The following is a 19,287-nucleotide window of genomic DNA, read 5'->3' on the forward strand; positions in this document are numbered from 1 at the left end:
CCACCACCTGCATGTTCCTGTTTGGCCTTCCTCTTCTATTCCCTTGCCTGGCAGCTCCATCTTCATCATCCTCCTCCCAATGCAGCCTCATCCCTCCGTTGAACATGTCCAAGCCATTTCCCTTCATGCCTCTCTCGCTTCATCCCCAAACCTTTTCATCTGGGCTGATACTCTAATGCAGGGGTCTTCAGCAGGGGGTCTGGGACCCCTAGGGCAGGGGTTCCCAAACGTTTTTGTCTCTAGGGTACCCCATAAATATTTTTTTAATCTGAGGCACGGCACCCCTACATTATAATTTTCACTCCCAGGCACCATATCGTCGTTGTCGAGTGGAAACCTTGTATGACCAAATGGTTAGTTTTGTATTTATCATCTATAAAATCTACTAAACTAGTGAAAACAGCAGTTTTCACTAGTTTTGTGCGACAGTCTTGTATGATGAAGCAGGGCTTTGCTTTACCAAAAGACGTACACATTTGAAACTTGGAGATACACATTTTCTGCCCGACAGTGATGATATTTTAGTGATTATGTTGCGAGGAAAACTTTGAGATGATAGCCATTTTGGTTAGAACTGACTGAAAATAACTTCAGGTTTAAAATGATAATACTTTTTTTTTTTTCAAGTGTCCAAATAAATTCCAAATATTATCAAACTATCTGGACTGCCGTCACGGCACCCCAGGGTGCCCCGTCAGGCCGTCACCCACATTGAAAACCCCTGCCCTAGGGGGTCCCCAGAGTTACTACAGGGGATCCACCAAATCTTTGTATGATAGAAACTTTGTTTCTCCTTTTTACAGTGGATCAAAAATAGCTGCGAGGCGTTGTGAGCTTGTAGATCGGCTATTTTCGGAGGTTTGGTGTAGAGGGGAAAAAGAGCAGACTACGTACAGAGTGAAAGGTCCAGTTTATTAACTATTGGTTCAATATCTGAAAACACAAATTGACATGAATCCAAAATACACTGATGATTGTGCTGTCAAACAATGAAACTATATGGAATCTATGAAAAGGTTGTGGTGGTCCCTGCTTCATCTCTCTCTCTCTCAACTAAGGGGTCCTTTGCCTGAACACGTTGAAGACCCCTGCTCTAATGTATAGTCGTTTCTGATCATGTCCTGCCTTGTCACTCCTAATGAGAAATGTAGCAACGCACCAAGCCGTACACTATCAGCATGGCTGGTCTCACTACTACTACCATGCATACAAAATGATGCCAAAAAGTGTGGTGAAACATAATTTTCATTTTAGCCGGTCTTGAAGTGGTTAAAAGCTATTGTCTTATATTGTGCCGAATGAATTGTCATGCCCGCCCATTGCCACATGCACTAAATATGCAAGTGGGAACAGGGGGCTAATGATGCTTGCCAATGGGGGGGCTTGGGTTGATATTATAACAGATTGCACCCCGTTCGGGGTCTAGCCAGTGGGAGAAAGGGAGAAGAAGTGACTTTATTCATGTAGAAAATTGCGAGCACAAAGACAAGAGGTAAACGTCATGGATGGAAGAGGGTTGTTTACACTCTTAGAGAAATTTTACACTTCAAAGGACTGATGTGTCTCAGTTTGACAGTGGAAGATAACGCTTGTTTGAAATACGTTTCCTTCCTTCTTTTTTTTCTTTTTTTTTCGCCCCCACCCCACATTTTCTAATCCAAGAAGCCATTCTTTGTGCCTCAATATCCAGGGGTGTCACACCAAATTATGGGCCCTACGTACAAGGATTCACTGGATAATTTTGTGCTTTAACTATTGAAAAATAGCAGACAGCTCACAGAGCGGCACCGAGTGCCACACTGCGAGCTTGTAGATCTGCAATTTTTAAAAAATGGTGAAAATATTATAAGTATTTGAATATTTCAAATCCTAAGGTTTTTCTATGGCAGTGGTGCTCAAACTATTTTATGTGAAGGACCCCCAAAATGATATGTATTTGGCCACAGACCCCCATCTCAAAATATTTTGTTCCAAGGACCCCCCCCCCCCCCCAGAAGCAGAATTTGAGTTACAAATGTTCACTTAAAAAATACATATATTCACGACTTTTCAAAAATAGCAGATCTTCAAGCTCGCTGCGCGGCAGCTGCGCTGTGAGCTTGTATATCTGCTATTTTTCAATAGTTAATAAAGCATAAAATAATTAAGGCCCCTCCACCTTGGGCACCTAGTAACTCAGTCCCACTCCCACCCACCACCCCCCACCCCTTGTGACGTCCCTTTAATTTTCTTATTTTCTTATTAGCTGCAGATCAGAGGGGCTCCTTCTGCAAATCTGAAAACCCCACAAACGCTGTGTCTTCTTCTTCGCCTGTGAATCTTTTGATGGCATAATTTTATAATGTAATAATAACAAATCTAATAACACACAGCGTCACTTTTCTGTTCATCCCGTCCTCCAAAAATGTGTCTGATGGACGTGCATGTTGAAAAACAACTAGACAACACTTCTCCCTCCCATGATTTCACACTGACATCCCAATAACATCACAGCGCATGCAGGCATTTAGCCCATGCTCTGAGGGGTGTAACGATACATTTTAACAACGATACGATACGCATCACGATACATGGTTAACGATATGTATGATACATGGACGATATTGGTTCATTCATGGCGATACGATATGTTTCGTTTCAATGCTTTAAAATCGATATAGTAACTATTTAGCAAAGAAATGTAATCTGTGTAAAACGTGTAAAAAAATCTATTATTATGGAAGTAAACGCTGTGATTCTCTAGCAAATACATGGACATTATATTTCATGGACAAACCCACCTTGACATGAACACAGAGATTACACACGTTTATCGATAGACCAAGAGTAGCTATATGGAATGGAAAGGTAATTAGACCCCTCTTTTTCATTTTCCCTCTTAAAATTGCCAAATACAAGGCACAAATACTTAGTTTCCATAAAATCAATTATTTGCATTGCAAAACGATTCGATACCCATTACCGCATTTTAAAACGATACAATACGATACAAAGCCAAAACGGTACGATATTTTGCTTTTGCAAATTATATAGTAGATCATTGCAAATTAAAATCGACTTTTCGATTCAGTTACTATATCGTTACACCCCTATGCTCTTATCAAATGGAACTGTAAACGCACCATAGTGCTCTGAGAATATTTCAATGAATCGCGAAGAAGAAGAAGATTAGGGCTAATAGGATTTAAATTCCCCAGTCCCTTCCTTGTCTATAGTTCGATTTATTTATTCATTTATTGAATGACTAGAATTAATGACATGATTTACATCCATAGCGATGGCATCGGTTACCGTAAACAGAACCCTTTTCAATACACGCGTTTCTTCTCACACGCCAGATAAGCAGTCCCTTAATTCAGCACACATTTCCCTGAATCAAATATGGATCTAAATGTTATCATGATAACAACACAGCACCAGCCAGAACCTAAACATCTAGAGGTTGTGTGTGTGTGAGTGTGAGTGTGTGTGTGTGTGTGTGTGTGTGTGTGTGTGTGTGTGTGTGTGTGTGTGTGTGTGTGTGTGTGTGTGTGTGTGTGTGTGTGTGTGTGTGCGACATGTGTCAAAAGCACCAGGCTAAGCTACAAATCAAACTAGTGTCTACGTCAAGACTTCTGAGAATTGATGCATCTCATGTTTTAAACAACAGTTAATCATATTGTGCTGCATGTTTTATATTGTTACCACTCACTCAAAGCATCAGCTAAGAACAAGGTTTTTATATAGTACAACTTGAGTTATTTATCTGAGGGGTTCCCAAACTTTTTTGTCTCAGGGCACCCCATAAATATTTTTTTTTAATCCGAGGCACACCTACATTATAATTTTCACTCCCAGCACTTTATATTTATATAGCATATCGTCATTGTCGGGTGGAAACCTTGTATGTCCAAAACCGTTCGTTTTGTATTTATCATCTATAAAATGTACTAAACTAGTGAAAACAGCAGATCTACAAGCACACTGTGTGCTTGTAGATCGGCTGTTTTCACTAGTTTTGTGTAACAGTCTTGTATGATGAAGCAGGGCTTTGCTTTATCAAAAGACGTACACATTTGAAACTTGGAGATACAAGGTTTCTGCCCGACAGTGATGATATTTTAGTGATTATGTTGCGAGGAAAACATTGAGATAATAGCCATTTTGGTTAGAACTGACTGAAAATAACCTTATCTATCTATCTATCTATCTATCTATCTATCTACACAGTATCTATGACGTGCTATGTGACAATTAAATGAAGTAAGTTGAGTTGAGGTACAGCTGAGTTGAATGCGTCTCTATAGAGCTAGACTTGCTTTTAAGCACTCATGGTCAGTTCCTAGACATGTATTGGTTTGCGTGCGTTGACAGCTTTGTTTAAAAGAGACAGTGAAACTCGGCTTACAAGCTGTTACCTGGCTGACACGAAATCTATTGCAAGGCTTTTTATCTCTTTCTTTCTTCCCTTTGAAGACTCCTTTCAGATCTCTGTTTTCACCATTTCATTTGAGTTAACAAGGAATGTAGCCTGAGGCCTGACTAGCGCAAACAGCCGTTATTACCATTAAAAGAGTCTTTTCAAGTGATGAAAGTACATTCTGAGATGTGTTGCTAATTTCACTGCTCAGCGTCGCATCGTTCTTCTGTCAATTCAGGGAGGACCATTTGTGGGAAATGTTGCTATAAATCCATAAACATCTCCATCTAAGAAAAAAGGAAATATATTTTGAATTACATACAGTATTCTTTGGCTGATCTACAAACTTGCGTCGGGTTTCATTGCAACACATTGTGAGCTTTTTTAGATAAAAAACATTTTGGAGAGAGAGAATAAAATAAGGCTTAAAGGGGAAGACCACCCATTTTCAATATTGAACTATGTCATTAATAAACCTTAGAGGAGTTGTGTGGAAATACAAAAAAAGGTTCCCCCTCTTCTGTGTTGTCTAACTGGAGGATTGATTTTGGGGTTTGTATTGTAAAGTACAATGTGTGATGTCATCAAGTTGTAATTTGCAATACAAACCCCAAAACCAATCCTCCAGTTCTAGGCAACACAGAAGAGGGGGAACTTTTTTTTCCCCCCACACAACTCCTCTAACGTATATTAATGACATAGTTCAATATTGAAAATGGGTGGTCTTCCCCTTTAAGTAGATAAACTGTTCCTCATTTTGCTGGGGACCCCCTGGAATTCCCTCAAGGACCCTGGACCCTACTTTGAGAACAACGGGCATGGTTCATGATATATATGTTTTTCATGGAGTTATGTGGGTCCCCTGGGTGCTGGACACCCCCCCCCCCCCCCCCCCCCCCCATCCCCCCGTCACCCCTTCAAAGCTTGCATAATCACAATTTCTCCCATCCGTGAAGAAGTATTCCGTTTTTTTTTTTTTTTTAAAAGGCCTGTATTCCAGATCGAGAGTAAGAATAAACTCTTTCTAAATTGTTCTCCATTTTTCGAACACAGCATAAGTATTACATTGTTAACGGGGCGGCCATAGCTGAGTGGTTAGGGAGCCTGCCTGGGGAGCCACTGGTTGTCCCAAGTTCAATTCCAGGCCAGCAATGTGTCAATGTGTCCCTGATCAAAACACTTAACCTGCTGCCCCCGTAGCACCCCAGGTCCTGTTATTATTACTAGCATCGTCTTGGTCATCTGGCAGTGATGTATATCGGACTAGTTACCCGTATATGGAGACCACTGGTATCCATATATGGAGATCCATATGGAGATATCCTGTGAGAGTCCAAACATGCTTACTTAGTTATTCGTTATGTGTGAAAGTCCTATGATGTCTATGACATCATACCCTTTTATGCCCATACATGGAGATCCCTGTCTGTAGAACCATCCACACAGATATGGGCTGTCCTGGCCATATATGGATTCTGTTATGTGTGGTATGTGGCCGATGTGGCCTCCTCCATATATGGGCATTCCCATATGAAGTCCTGTTAGATATGGGCTTAATATTGATGACATATCGGCATAAAAGGGATTCTGTTAGTGTGACATCACAGTGAAGCCAGAGTGTGATGTCAGAGCAGCAAACCCATTCTGTTAGAGTGGTTCCCCTGACATCACAGTGATGTCAGAGCGTGATGTCAGAGCGACAAACCCATAGACCGTAAAAAAGTGTACACGTCCAGTCGGACGGAATCAGCATGTGCCGTTTCACATACTAAGCTGCGAACTTCGGTCACAATTATGTATGTTTTATAGTAATAGTCTAATTCTGCAAAGTAACTACAAACTAAACCTTTAAATCAAGTAAAACTTGCAATAGTTGCCTCTGAGATGTAGTAGCCTAGAGTGGAAGTTTATGAAGCATGGAAAATGGAAATAGGCCTACTCTAAAGTAAAGTCGAAGTACCTCAAAGTTGTCCTAAAGTACAGTACTACCAATGCTCCCGCGGGTGCTGTCCTCCCACCCACCCCTTCCAAAGCTTGCGTAATCACATTTGCTCCCGTCTCCTCCAAAAAAAAGAAGATAGCGCTTCCCTTTATGCTCGCTTCTGTAGCTCATAAGAAAACCGAGAGGATTGGCATATTAGACACATTAAAATTCACCATTTCTATGAGGAGCTCATTTTCGTTCTTAACGGTCCTTTTTTTGTCCTGGAGCAAAACATCAGCTTGAGGCAATAACATTATCTATCTTACATCCGAGTGCACAAAAAGGGAGAGAAATTGCCGAGGCGTTGGGTGGACCATGGACTCTGGGAGACAGAAGAAACGATATTGCTCCGGCCCCTTTGTGTTCATTCTCATCTGCGTGGTTAACTCTCAAATACCTGGAACGTATGTGCCCGAGTCGCATTAGATTTGAACCACTTTAACCATTATTGTATGCTTTAACAAAAATAGCTTGAAAAATAGCAGAAATACAAGCTCTATATATCGTCGTTGTCGGGTGGAAACCTTGTATGGCTGTTTTCACTACTTTTGTGCGACGGCCTTGTACGATGAAGCAGGGCTTTAATTTGCGAAAGAACGTACACATTTTAAACTTGGATATACTAGGTTTCCACCCGACAACGACGATACAAGCTTGTATATCTGCTATTTTTGAAAAATCGTGAAAATGTGTGCAAGTCTTTGAATATCTTTGACCCGATCTTTGACCCGACTTCTAAATCCTTCCTCTAAATCAGTGGTTCTCAAACTTTTTCATGTCGAGGACCCCCAAAATGACATTTATTTGGCCGCAGACCCCCCATCTCAAAATATGTTGTTCCAGGGACCCCCCCAGAAGCAGAGATCTGAGTTATAAAAGTTTGCTTTGAAAAAAATATATATATTGAAAAATTTGCACAAATTTTCATGATTTTTCAAAAATAGCAGATCTACAAGCTTGTGAGCTTGTATATCTGCTATTTTTCAATAGTTAAAGCATTAAATAATTCTAGGCCTAAATGGGTTAATCCCGCTAACAATTATCAGATTGGGACGGAGGGGCCGTGAGTAATTTCACCCAAACCATGCCGTCCACAATGCTCCATAGAATCAGCCTCCATCTCCGGAACATCTGCTCCGTCCTAACTGAATACATCACGTATTTCATTATCGCTGCACCTAATCAGAATAGGGCGCATGAAATTAGACTGTAATTTGATCGCTGTTTTGGCAGGCTCTTCAAAAGGTCACCGGTGGCATGAAAACGCGGCAGAACGTGCACCACTAAAACGCGATGCGCTGACTGAGAAAGGTTATCGGAACACTGGCATGGACAGGTGGTGACTCAATGTTATGCCCCACAATAAAACAGGTAGACACGGAGTGTCTCACCAAATTCTGGGCCCTGGGTACTTTAGCTATGAAAACCGAAAATATACAAGCTCACAGCGTGGCACCGAGTGCCGCGCTGCGAGCTATAGGTTTTTTGAAAAAACGATGTTTCTATGTCAGTGGTGTTCAAACCTTTTCATGTGAAGGACCCCCAGAATTATATGTATTTGGCCACGGACCCCCATCTCAAAATATTTAGTTCCAGGGACCCCCCCAGAAGCAGAATTTGAGTTACAAATGTTTGCTTAAAAAATACATATATTCAAAGTTTGCACACATTTTCACGACTTTTCCAAAATAGCAGATCTACAAGCTCGCAGTGCGCGCTGAGCTTGTATATCTGTTATTTTTCAATAGCTAAAGTATAAAATAATTAAGGCCCCTCCACCATGTGCCCCCCCCCCCCCCCTTGTGACGCCCCTGGACACAGATAAATTAAGGCACCAACTGGAACCCAAACCAGTTCTTGAGAGTGATGCCGTAGAAGCACCATTTCTGGTTCCAGAAAGAACCTTCCAGACCATGGACCACAACTTTTATTTTCCCCCCTGGACCCAGGGTATGGCAGCTGCATACCCCTGCCATACCCAATTGACGCCCCTGTGTCTGACAGATGTCTATACCCATTCCTTTTTTTCACATGTACACCAAAATCTCTTAAAATAGCCGGTGTGGGGTGTTGTAAACTCATAGATCTGCTATTTTCAACTAATGTTCCCCTAATTAGACAAACCCAAAGTTGGGATGCCAGTCGGTAAAAGTGAACCATCAAAATGCCGGCTCCTCAAAGAACTTGTGACACAATTGAAAGGTCCTCTAGAACCATAAACCATCCACTTAATAATACTAATGGTTCTTTAGTAGGTGGCGGTTCTTCGTCCAACCATAATAGCTTTTTGAAGAACAATTTCCGAACCATTGTACAGTAACTTTCTGCGTGTATGACTGCGGCATAGCGCATGTGTGTGTGTGTGTGTGTGTGTGTGTCTGCCTGTGTGTGCCCATGTGTGTCTGTGTGTGTGTGCGTGCGTGCGTGCGTGTTTGGGGGGGGAGGGGGAGCTTTGTACATTAGTTCCGTTGCAGTAGGGTATTACCTGGCAGATAGGAAAACATTTATTTCAATTCAGAGCTTATTGGAATCTCCGACAGACAGTAAATAGATTTCAGAATGGGGTGCTCATTTTAATATCCCAGGTCATTTGTAATGGCTGAGAGAGGAAGCTCACCCTGAGCATAATGTACGCACTCAGGCGACAGAGGAAAAGGCTGTTTTACACTCTGTATGCCATCTTTAAAAAGCCCCGAAGCATGCCACGCGATGCCAGGCATTCTGCTAGATATCCCCCCCATCTGGGCTCTTTGCGCTTTTGAACGCTCGGCCCCGGTTATTGGTGACTGCCAAGGAAAATAGCTGTCTTTTACAGCATTGGCCTTTTGGTGTCCTCACCAGAGTCTGCCATCAGCGGTGTCAAACTCATTTTAAGTCAGAGGCTGAATGGGTCAAAATGAGACTTTGTAAGGACTTTGTGTGTTTGTGTGCACGTGCGTGTGTGTGTGTCTGTGCGTGCGTGAGGTGTCTGTGTGCATGCGTGCGCGCGCACGTGTGTGTGTGTGTGCACTTGCGTGAGTGTACTGTATATGCGTGCGTGCTCCCAATGTGAAAAAGGCACAAATGCTGTTGCGGTGTCTGTTTCATCGGTGCGTTCTTAGACTACTGATTTCAGGTCTACAGTATGCCTGCCTAAACAGGAATGTGAATATCATTTTCATTTCATACTTTTGCCAGGTTTCAGCCTGCACTGTCCAAGCATCCGACAGCCTTTCAGTGCACCCTTGTATCGTCGTTGTCGGGTGGAAACCTCGTATCTCCAAAGTTTCAAATGTGTACGTACTTTTGCAAAGTAAAGCCCTGCTTCATCATACAAGGCCGTCGCACAAAAGTAGTGAAAACAGCAGATCTACAAGCACACAACGCCTCGCGGTGCGAGGCGTTGTGTGCTTGTAGATCGGCTGTTTTCACTAGTTTAAATCGTTTTAAAAATGATAAATGCAAAACGAACGGTTTTGGACATACAAGGTGGTTCCCACCCAACAACTACGCTATGCTCTTGCTCTGTGACAGAGTTATGGTTACAATCAGAGCTGATAGTCTACAAATGTACGGACTAGAGCAGAAATTTGCACACACCAAAAAGCTCCCATTAAGGGGATTTTCTATCTATGCAATGATGTGACATTTCGTAGCAACAAGCTCTTCAGCATACTTATATGTATTTTTATCCAGCACCCATTTTATTGGAAATTGGGCTGTGCATATGTTTTTTTTATGTCTTTTTCTATACAAATGTTCTGAAACATTGTGTTGTTTAAAACGAGGCTTGGCAGGCCTGTAATTTATTCCGAGCAGAAGCCGCGTCAGCGTAATAACCTTCCCACGTTTCCAACCGCACGCACATTTTGAACGTACCAATAAACGAATTCCCTCGAGTGAGGAAAAAAAAAAAAGATGAATGCTGCTCTGTTCTTGGAAATTGTTGTTAAGTACAACATCATAACCAGTACGTATGCACATTTCATGCATTGAGAGATGCGTGGGCACTGCTACACCATTCATTAACCACACAAGAAGTTCTGGAGGGACCAGTCGTCACGACAAATTATGTAAAACATTAAAATAAATGTCCCGGGTTTTCAACACTCACTACCAAACTACCAGGGAGAAATGCTTTGCTAGTGGAACCCCATGCTTTCCCAAACATGTACTGTGGGTATGCCACAGTACATGCATCAATAAGTCGCACTATGCAATTATATTACAATAATTGCTACTCAGGTGTGCACACATAAGGAGAACTGATATCCAATTCAAGAATTGTCTGTACAACATTGTTGCAGTCCTGCATGCTTAAAAGGCCCAAATTAAGCTAATTTGGGCCTCTGTTATATATCCACCAAAAAATACAAAATCCAGGTCAATCTGGCCCTTTCTTTTTCATGAATAGTCACATTTCCGCAGGCAGCCTAATTGAAAGAAACATTTGAGCGCAGCCCCCGGACCTTGTGAGAATAGGCCAGGCCCGATATTATTTTCGGACAAAAGAGCTTGCTGATGATGGTTGAGTGCCTTTTGCACTCATAAAATTAACAGTTTCAATTACTGCACTGGTATTGTCCGGCCATCATGGCGGGGCTGTTATCAGTGGTGGAAAGTAACCAAGTACATTTACTCAATAGTACTTAAGTACAATTTTTATGTAGTTTTAGTTTACTTCATGTACATTTTTCAATGCTTTATACTTCTACTCCATTACCTCTGGGAGAATTGTTTAACTCCACTACAATGATTTGCAACTTTAGTTACAAGTTACTTTTGGTTGTGCAGTCCAAGTGGGGAATGATGCTTTACTCCAGGTGAAGGAGTTTAAGTATCTCAGGGTCATGTTCAGGAATGAGAGAAAGGGGAAGACGGAGAAGGAGATCAGCTGGAGAATCGGAGCAGCAGGAGCGGTTTTGCAGTCGCTAAATCGCACTGTGGTGAAGAAAAAAAGAGTTGAGCCGGAAGGCAATCTTCGTTCCTTTTCTCACCTATGGTCATGAAGTGTGGGTCATGACCGAAAGTATAAGGTCACGGGTGGCTGGTATGGTATCTCCCTTAGAGATAGGGTGAGAAGTTCAGTCACCCGAGAGAGACTTTGAGTAGAACCGCTGCTCCTACACTTGGAAAGGAGTCAGCTTAGGTGGTTCGGTCATCTAGTACGGATGCCCCCCGAGCGCCTTCCTAGGAAGGTCCTCGATGCACGTCCCACTGGGAGGAGACCCCGTGGCAGACCAAAGACCAAATGGAAGGACTATATCTCCAAACTGGCTTGGGAACGCCTCTGTATACTCCCTGAGGGAGTGGAGGAGATTGCTCGGGATAAGGAAATCTGGTAATCTCAGTTGGAACTGTTACCCCCGCAACCTGATTCCGGATAAGCGGTTGAAGATGGATGGATGGATGGATGGATGGATGGATACTTTTGGTTATTATTAACACATATACTGTCGACGAACCAATCAGACCATGTGTTATACTTTTAGTTGACTGCAGAAATCTCCTGCACCATCTCTGACTGTCTGTGCTGCTCGTTGAGAAGACGCGAGTGCCTCAAGGTAAGCAAGTCAATAAGTCAACTTTATTTGTAAAGCACCTTTCAAACAGAATAACAAGGTGCCGTTGGACTAGGTTTTATAAAGTAAAACATCTACGCAGACCCTGACAAAGGCTCCCCACTGGAAGGCGTAGGTGTAAGCCCCTCGCTGAATGAAGGCTTTTTAACTTTTGTTACCCGAACTCTGAATGCCTCAGATTTCACTCGAGCCAACAATATCATTTTGAACATTTGTGCAATTTCAGAGTCAAATGCTTCCACCACGGAGGACAAGAGAAGGAACTATGCTTTCTCAAGCATATTTCATCATGTTTCTCTGAATAGAATGTAAAAGTAACATGACTGTTATTAACAAATATAATTATGCTCTTTATACACATGTCTGATGCCAAAGTCTGAGTTATAAAAAAAGGAGTTGCTGATGAAAGCAAGCTGTTCATCTCAGCAAAGTTACAATTATGCTCAGATCGTCCCTGCTGGTTTGCTCTCCCATCGGCTCTCACAATAGCATGCTGTCGGAGCTAAATTATTCATGTCATTTGAAAATGCAATGTGCGGCTTTGCTGAAAATGTAACATTGAGCTAATATCACGACAGTCCATCACAGCACTCAATGGAAGACAGAGAGTCTCATTTGTGTCTTTGTCAATGATTTGCATATGGTTTCGTTGGCACGTTGGATGAAACCTTGTATGTCCAAAACCGTCTCTGCCAGTCCAAAGGCGTGGCAGAGACTATGTTTTACACTCTGTCAGTCCGTGTGTGAACAGCTAATGTAATTTCCGACGCCACCGTTGGCCCAATCGACGAGAAACTGTGCACACATACAGTACTCCCTGGATCCTAGAGCCGAACCTCTGCCCCAAATATTTCACGTCAACTGTTATAGCGCCACCAGGAGGCCGATTTTGTCAAAAACTTGGCAATTACTCTGAGAGAGATTTCGTCCAAAAATCACACAAATTGGTACACAGTATCTCTATAGTCATGAGATCCAGACGGATCTGACCATTTATATTCCCTTCCGATTCAATGTGAAACTTTGTGCGCACATTGCCACTAGACCAAGGAATAAATGCAGCCTTTTCACAGTGTCCTGTAATACTACCACCAGCCGGCCGATTCGAACAAAACACATTTTACAGAGACTACAGAGACTGAATTCCGAACATTACTGACACACAATACGCTACCTGACCTGGCGTAGACCTGTGCTCTGAGGAGCACTTTTTTCTAGTTTGTTATTATTTTAAAAGCATTTTAAAATAGTGAAAATAGCCGATCTAATACATTTACTTGTCACTCACTTGTTATGAAGGAAAAAAAGCGTTTTGTTTTACGAAATGTAAAACAAAATGAAAACTCATGCGTATAGCTGCATTCATCTGTAATGACTATGCTTTGTTTTTGATCTCACAAAGCAAACCATTTATACATGCTGATAAGTGTACTTGATTTAGTTACAGTTGTTTATACTGTAGAGAAGTGTACTTACTGTGCCATGCATTCTAATATGCTGCTATGTTTTTTAACACACCTGCTGCCAGGTATTAATTCATTCATTCTTCCGCTTCTGTCACGGTTTTTCAGTATTTTTACCTTATTTTCGCCAGCAACACGAACGCACCATGTGGCCATGATGTAAAGCTAGGGACATGCTGGGCCCTTGATTCAGCCCGGGAAAAAGAGTTGGAGAGGCCCTCATTGCGCGCTATAGAGAGAGATCTCTCTCTCTCTATAGCGCTGCTGCTACTCAAAGATTTGCCATTTCAGATCATGACAAGTGACAAGCCAGTGGGCCAATTACATGAGTTATATTTCGTCGTTGTCGGGTGGAAACCTTGTACGGTATGTCCAAAACCGTTTGTTTTGTATTTATCTTTTAAAAAATGATTTAAACTAGTGAAAACAGCCGATCTACAAGCACACAACGCCTCGCACCGCGAGGCGTTGTGTGCTTGTAGATCTGCTGTTTTCACTACTTTTGTGCAACGGCCTTGTATGATGAAGCAGGGCTTTGTTTTGTGAAGAAAATGTACAAATTTGAAACTTGGAGATTCAAGGTTTCTGCCCGACAGTGACGATTTACTTTGTTGGCCGCCCAGCCCCCAAAATGGAACGAAGGCCGACATTTTATTCGTATTTTTTTCTAATGGCCGGCCTGGACCGGCCGGGAATGAACCGGCCGTTCGGGAGTTGTCCCGCTTTTCCCAATGGCCAGCACGTCCCTGTGTAAAGCACATGGCCAGGCAAGTATAAGCAAATTGTGGTGCAATTTGGAGCTTGCACAAAATACCATCCATGCATGTATTTACCTGCTGTAAACATGGTCGTGACAATAAACTTGTTCAAGTTTTTAAAATAAAATTTGAAGTAACTGGGGTATACTCCACATTGTGATGTCTACAGACTTTGAGCTGTTATACTGTAAGAGTTGAAACTTATAAAAGTTAGACATTTGAACAACAATAACAATAACATGAAGATAACCGTCACCTCAGAGGGGAAAGTGTCAAGATGCTGTCACCTGAAATGCTGTTGGTGCATTTATATGTCTCAGTAGTCATGGTTCTGTGTTCCTTCAACAACAGATTGGAATTTTAGATACGTTCGAATAAAACAGTCCTTTTATTTATATATATTTTTTCCATTAAAGGAGGGGGAGCAGGAATCTTTCTTTATCTAAATAATGACGCATATCTCTCAAAGATCCCCTAAGGATGCCCAAATAAATTTAAAATAAATAAAAACACAAAAGACATAGGCACATTTGAAGTTCTAATCAGTGTCTCCCTCTACACCCTGTACTTCCTTCTGCTTCCCTCGACTTCGGGACCACGCCTCTTCCGTGACTCACAGCGGAGGCTCGTTTCAGTCAGTGAGACAGGCAGACAGACAGACAGACAGTCACCCCCCTCCCCTCTGCCTGTTTCTGCAGGACTCTCCAGTCTGCACTGAGAGAGTGAACGATTAGTGAAATAATTGTTTAATGTTCTGATTGTGTGTACTTTAGCCTACTTCAGTAGTAGAGACACATTGCAGACTGTTTGATTGCGTGACTGTTTGTGTTCGCGGCTCGCTGCACGCCCGGACATCACCGCGATGTGTAAAGTAACTATAAGTATATTTACTCAAGTACTGTACTCAAGTACAATGTTGAGGTATTTGTACTTGGATATTTCCAATTTCCAATACTTTCACTTCTACTACACTACATCTATCTCTGAGGCAAATACTGGTTACACCATTAAAATTATTTGAAAGCTTTAGTTACTACAGTACCTTTTCCTATGCAAACTTCTAATAAAGTCTTCAATCAATCAAAACAGAAATACATTATAATATAAAACATATATTAACTACCTATTTTATACCTTGGCTGTTTTAAACTAGCCGATCTGCAAGCTGCACGTCGTCACGTCCTAGGCGACTGTCATGCGAGAATGATATGAGAGTACTTTTAACTTGAGTAAAATATCTTTTCCACCATTGCGAGTTCGAACGGCCGACGGCCCAGTCACTCGCGTTTGTGAAGAACCAGATAATAACTACTTTAGCCCTATTATACCTTGGCTGTTTGAAACTAGCCGATCTGCAAGCTCCTGTAGATTGGCCACTGCGTGACTGTCCATGCGTGCGAGAATGATATGAGAGTACTTTTACTTAAGTATGAGTGTCTTTTCCAGTCGAGCTCGTCACGTGGCTCGCACAGCCCACGGCCCGTCACTCGCGTTTGTGAAGCACCTTTTAATAACTAATTCCAGTGGAATACATTTGTCTACCTTCTTTTGGGTGAGTTAATCCAATCTCGTGTCATTGTTTGGTCCAGAGGTAGAGAACACATCAATGGAGAGGCAGGGGGAAAAAACGGGAGGAGAGAGGGAAAAAAAAAAAAAACATCCACAGTCACACACCGAGGCAACTCCAGCATTTGGCCGAAACGAGCACCCATCTCGGCTTGGTGTTTCTCAGTGCCTCGCTAGAGAACCGGGCCGCGAAGAGACACGCCCCCCAGGCTAGTAAAATACGTGCATGCTACACTATATAATGGATACGGAAAAAACGGCTTATTGATTCTTTATAAAAAATTGCAAGTGTATAGCATTCATGTTGTTGTTCATGTCAATTAAGAAAGTTAAGAGTTCACTTTATTAGAAATAGTGTAAAATATTGTAATTTCCAAGACATTCTTCACATTCCTTTCAATGGGATCACGTGATGTTGCTCTGCTTTCATACGTCATGCTTTTGCTCGGCCATTCCCGAGCTCGTGGAGGAGGAGTTTTGAAAAAGTAGGACATTAAAATCTCCGTCTGAATACAACTCTGAAAACAGGCAAGACAACTATATGGTTGCATTGGCAAATATTTTCACAACTACCTAACAATTAAATTGGGACAAAGTAGATGTTATTCTGCTACCCTGTCTTTAACCATGTAAGGTTAATGGAAAAAATACATATATTACACAGGTATATTTCATTGACCGGTGTTCCCCAGGGGTGTATACTTGGCCCACTCCTTTTTTCCCTCTACACGTGTCACACTGCGCCACATTGTGAGCCGAACTAAGATTTGTGTAAATACTGGTTGACCGGAGTTCCTCATGGCTCTATCCTACATATTAATAAGGAGATGTCCTAAGCCTGGTTCTCCTCAGTCTCAATTTGCACACGGGCATTGACCATTAGCACATGCACCCAACCTGAGATTGTATGCTGTGTCTTTATGTACACACCGGAGATTCTATCGTCGCCATGGTTACAGCTGTCACCATGGTTATAGCCCCCGCAAGCTATGGGACGATCATCAGCATCATCAGGAAATGCTTTTCAGAAGATGCGAGTGACGTCAGTTGTAGTTTAACGGGACGTTTCCGACAAAAAAGTTCGGTGGTCGGAGACAGTATGGACAGGCCTTTAAGTTAAGGCATAAGAGCTGGTACTTAAGACAATCAAAATAGAGCCCATAGTTTGTGCGTCCTTACATAAATTCCAGATGTGCGTGTGTGTTCGTGACACGGCAATAGGACACTGTGTGTGTGTGTGTGTGTGTGTGTGTGTGTGTGTGTGTGTGTGTGTGTGTGTGTGTGTGTGTGTGTGTGTGTGTGTGTTGGAACTGTTGCAAGTACAGTACAAAGTTACATTCCATCCCTGATATTCCGTGCACAGTGCATAACCCAAACTCTGCACATACTTTGGGTGCTCATATCCCCAGACGGGTATGGACTAGTACTAGTGTATTTTCTGTTTTCTGTTATTGTGGGAAAAGCTTTTTGCTGAAAATAGCCAATTGACAAGCTCTCAACGTGTCGCATTGAGAGACCCAGTTTTTGCCTTCAAGCATTTACAAAGTTCCAACACACCTTTGGATCCCCTTGTAGACAAAAAAATAATAGCAATGCTTGGGATGAAAGTATATGTTTGAACCCATTATTTGAACAAATAAAACATTTTGTCCCCAGAACACGGAGCTCTTGTGTGTATTTTGGATTTTCAAGTTTTATCTTCCAGGCCTTTGACTTGTGACATGCCCTCAAAATAAAAATGTATTAGCTTTTGCCAACCTCACAACAAAGAATGCCTTTGAAATACCCGCCTCTATAGTCCCCTCTCAAAGATCATTTCATTATTAGGGGTTTTGGAAACACTCTTAGCAAGTTGTCTACATGGGATGCCTGCTGTGAGGCATAAAAATCACATGTTTGTATCCTTAAAATGCATCCAAATACCACATCCCATGTGGCTATGCCTCATGTACCCAATGGTGGAATAAGTACTCTGACATTTTGATTTTAACGCCCACTGACATTTTTAAAAAGTGAAAAAAAGGTATTTTATTTGCTAATATTGTTATGATGTTATTGTGGGAAGGCAATAAGCCAATCAAATTAATTTACTGTACTTACTGTACTAATGGTCATCAGTTGTTTGGGGCCGAGGGGCAGATGAATAAGCCTGGCTATGTGAGTGGGCAGAGTTTAGCATGGATTTCATAGTGGGTGCGTTCGGAAATGCGCACTCAACGCACTGGTGTTGCCATGTTCTCGTTCATGTATTCGGTGCACTTGGTGCTAGGGATGGGTATCGTTCACCTTTTAATCGATACGATACCTTTTTCGATACCTGGGAATCGATACGATACCTTTTTCGATGCCATTTTCGATACTTTTTATTTATTATTATTATTATTATAATTATTATTTGCCTTTTTCTATGGGCTATTTTATAGACGTTGGATCATTATCATAATAATAAACATTATAGGCTATTCTCGGCTATTTTCACAGTAACGAGTGTAGCCTACTAAAGCAGTCATTAAACTTTCAGTAGCCCAACTGTTACAGATGCGACCGGCCAGGGGTGCATTCAAAAGTATCGAAACAAGGTATCGTTGGTTTTTACGTGAACCGTTACTCGATAGTATCGTTTCAGTGAATCGATACCATTAAGAGTATCGCCGACGATACCCAACCCTACTTGGTGCGTTGTCGTTCGGAAATCCAGTGCACTGCGCACCGGGTGTGCTCAGTGTACGCACTGAACGACTCTAACCCTAACCCTAACCCTAACCCTCAGAAGATGGGGTTTGGCGGTGTGGTGCGTCAGTGCGGTGCTTTGATTGGTTGGTTTTCATGGCGGTGTCTTGCGCTTCTCAACTGTGAACAATGGCAAAGGAAACGATAACAAAATGCTGCTTTATTGGTCCTTTGGGCTTTATTGTTACACATGCATCAATGTGTAAACTAACAGCAGGTAGGCCAATGTTATGAATTAAATTACCTATCAATAGCAACGTTATGTTATAGCAACGGCTGCTTTTCAGAAAGTTTTCCGACTGAAAAAGCGCACAGCTGCCTCTTAACTGGTCGTTCGTAAATAAGCCACACTGAGTGCACTCCATAACGTCACCACCCACTGCACTCACTACACTGAGCACACACCTGGTGCGCATTTCCGAACGCACCCTATGTATCTGCGACACAGAAAGCTGGCCGGAGTGGAAATGAGAATTCATATAACAAAAAAGTTCTTTTTTGGGTGAACTATCCCTTTAATGTGGTTAATGAGTCACGAAATCAATTGTACTTTATGAAACTTTAAGAAATTATCCAGATAGATGAGATATGCGATAAAGCTAATTAAAAATATTAGTCTCAGTTTGAGACCTCTTCATGTTCTCCGGTCTTTCTTACCTTTCATCAAGGTCACTCAGGGCTCCCCCGGCTCCGATCAATCACATCTGATAAAATAAAGCTTTAAGAGCCTTTTAGGACTTTGAAGTTATGAAGTTGGATTTGATTGGGGAAGTTATGTTTTAATGTAAAAAGTAAAATGAACTATCAGTCCAAGCGAGGATAATAA

Source organism: Nannobrachium achirus, assembly GCF_963921795.1.
Source record: "Nannobrachium achirus genome assembly, chromosome: 8".
Classification (NCBI taxonomy): Eukaryota; Metazoa; Chordata; class Actinopteri; order Myctophiformes; family Myctophidae; genus Nannobrachium; species Nannobrachium achirus.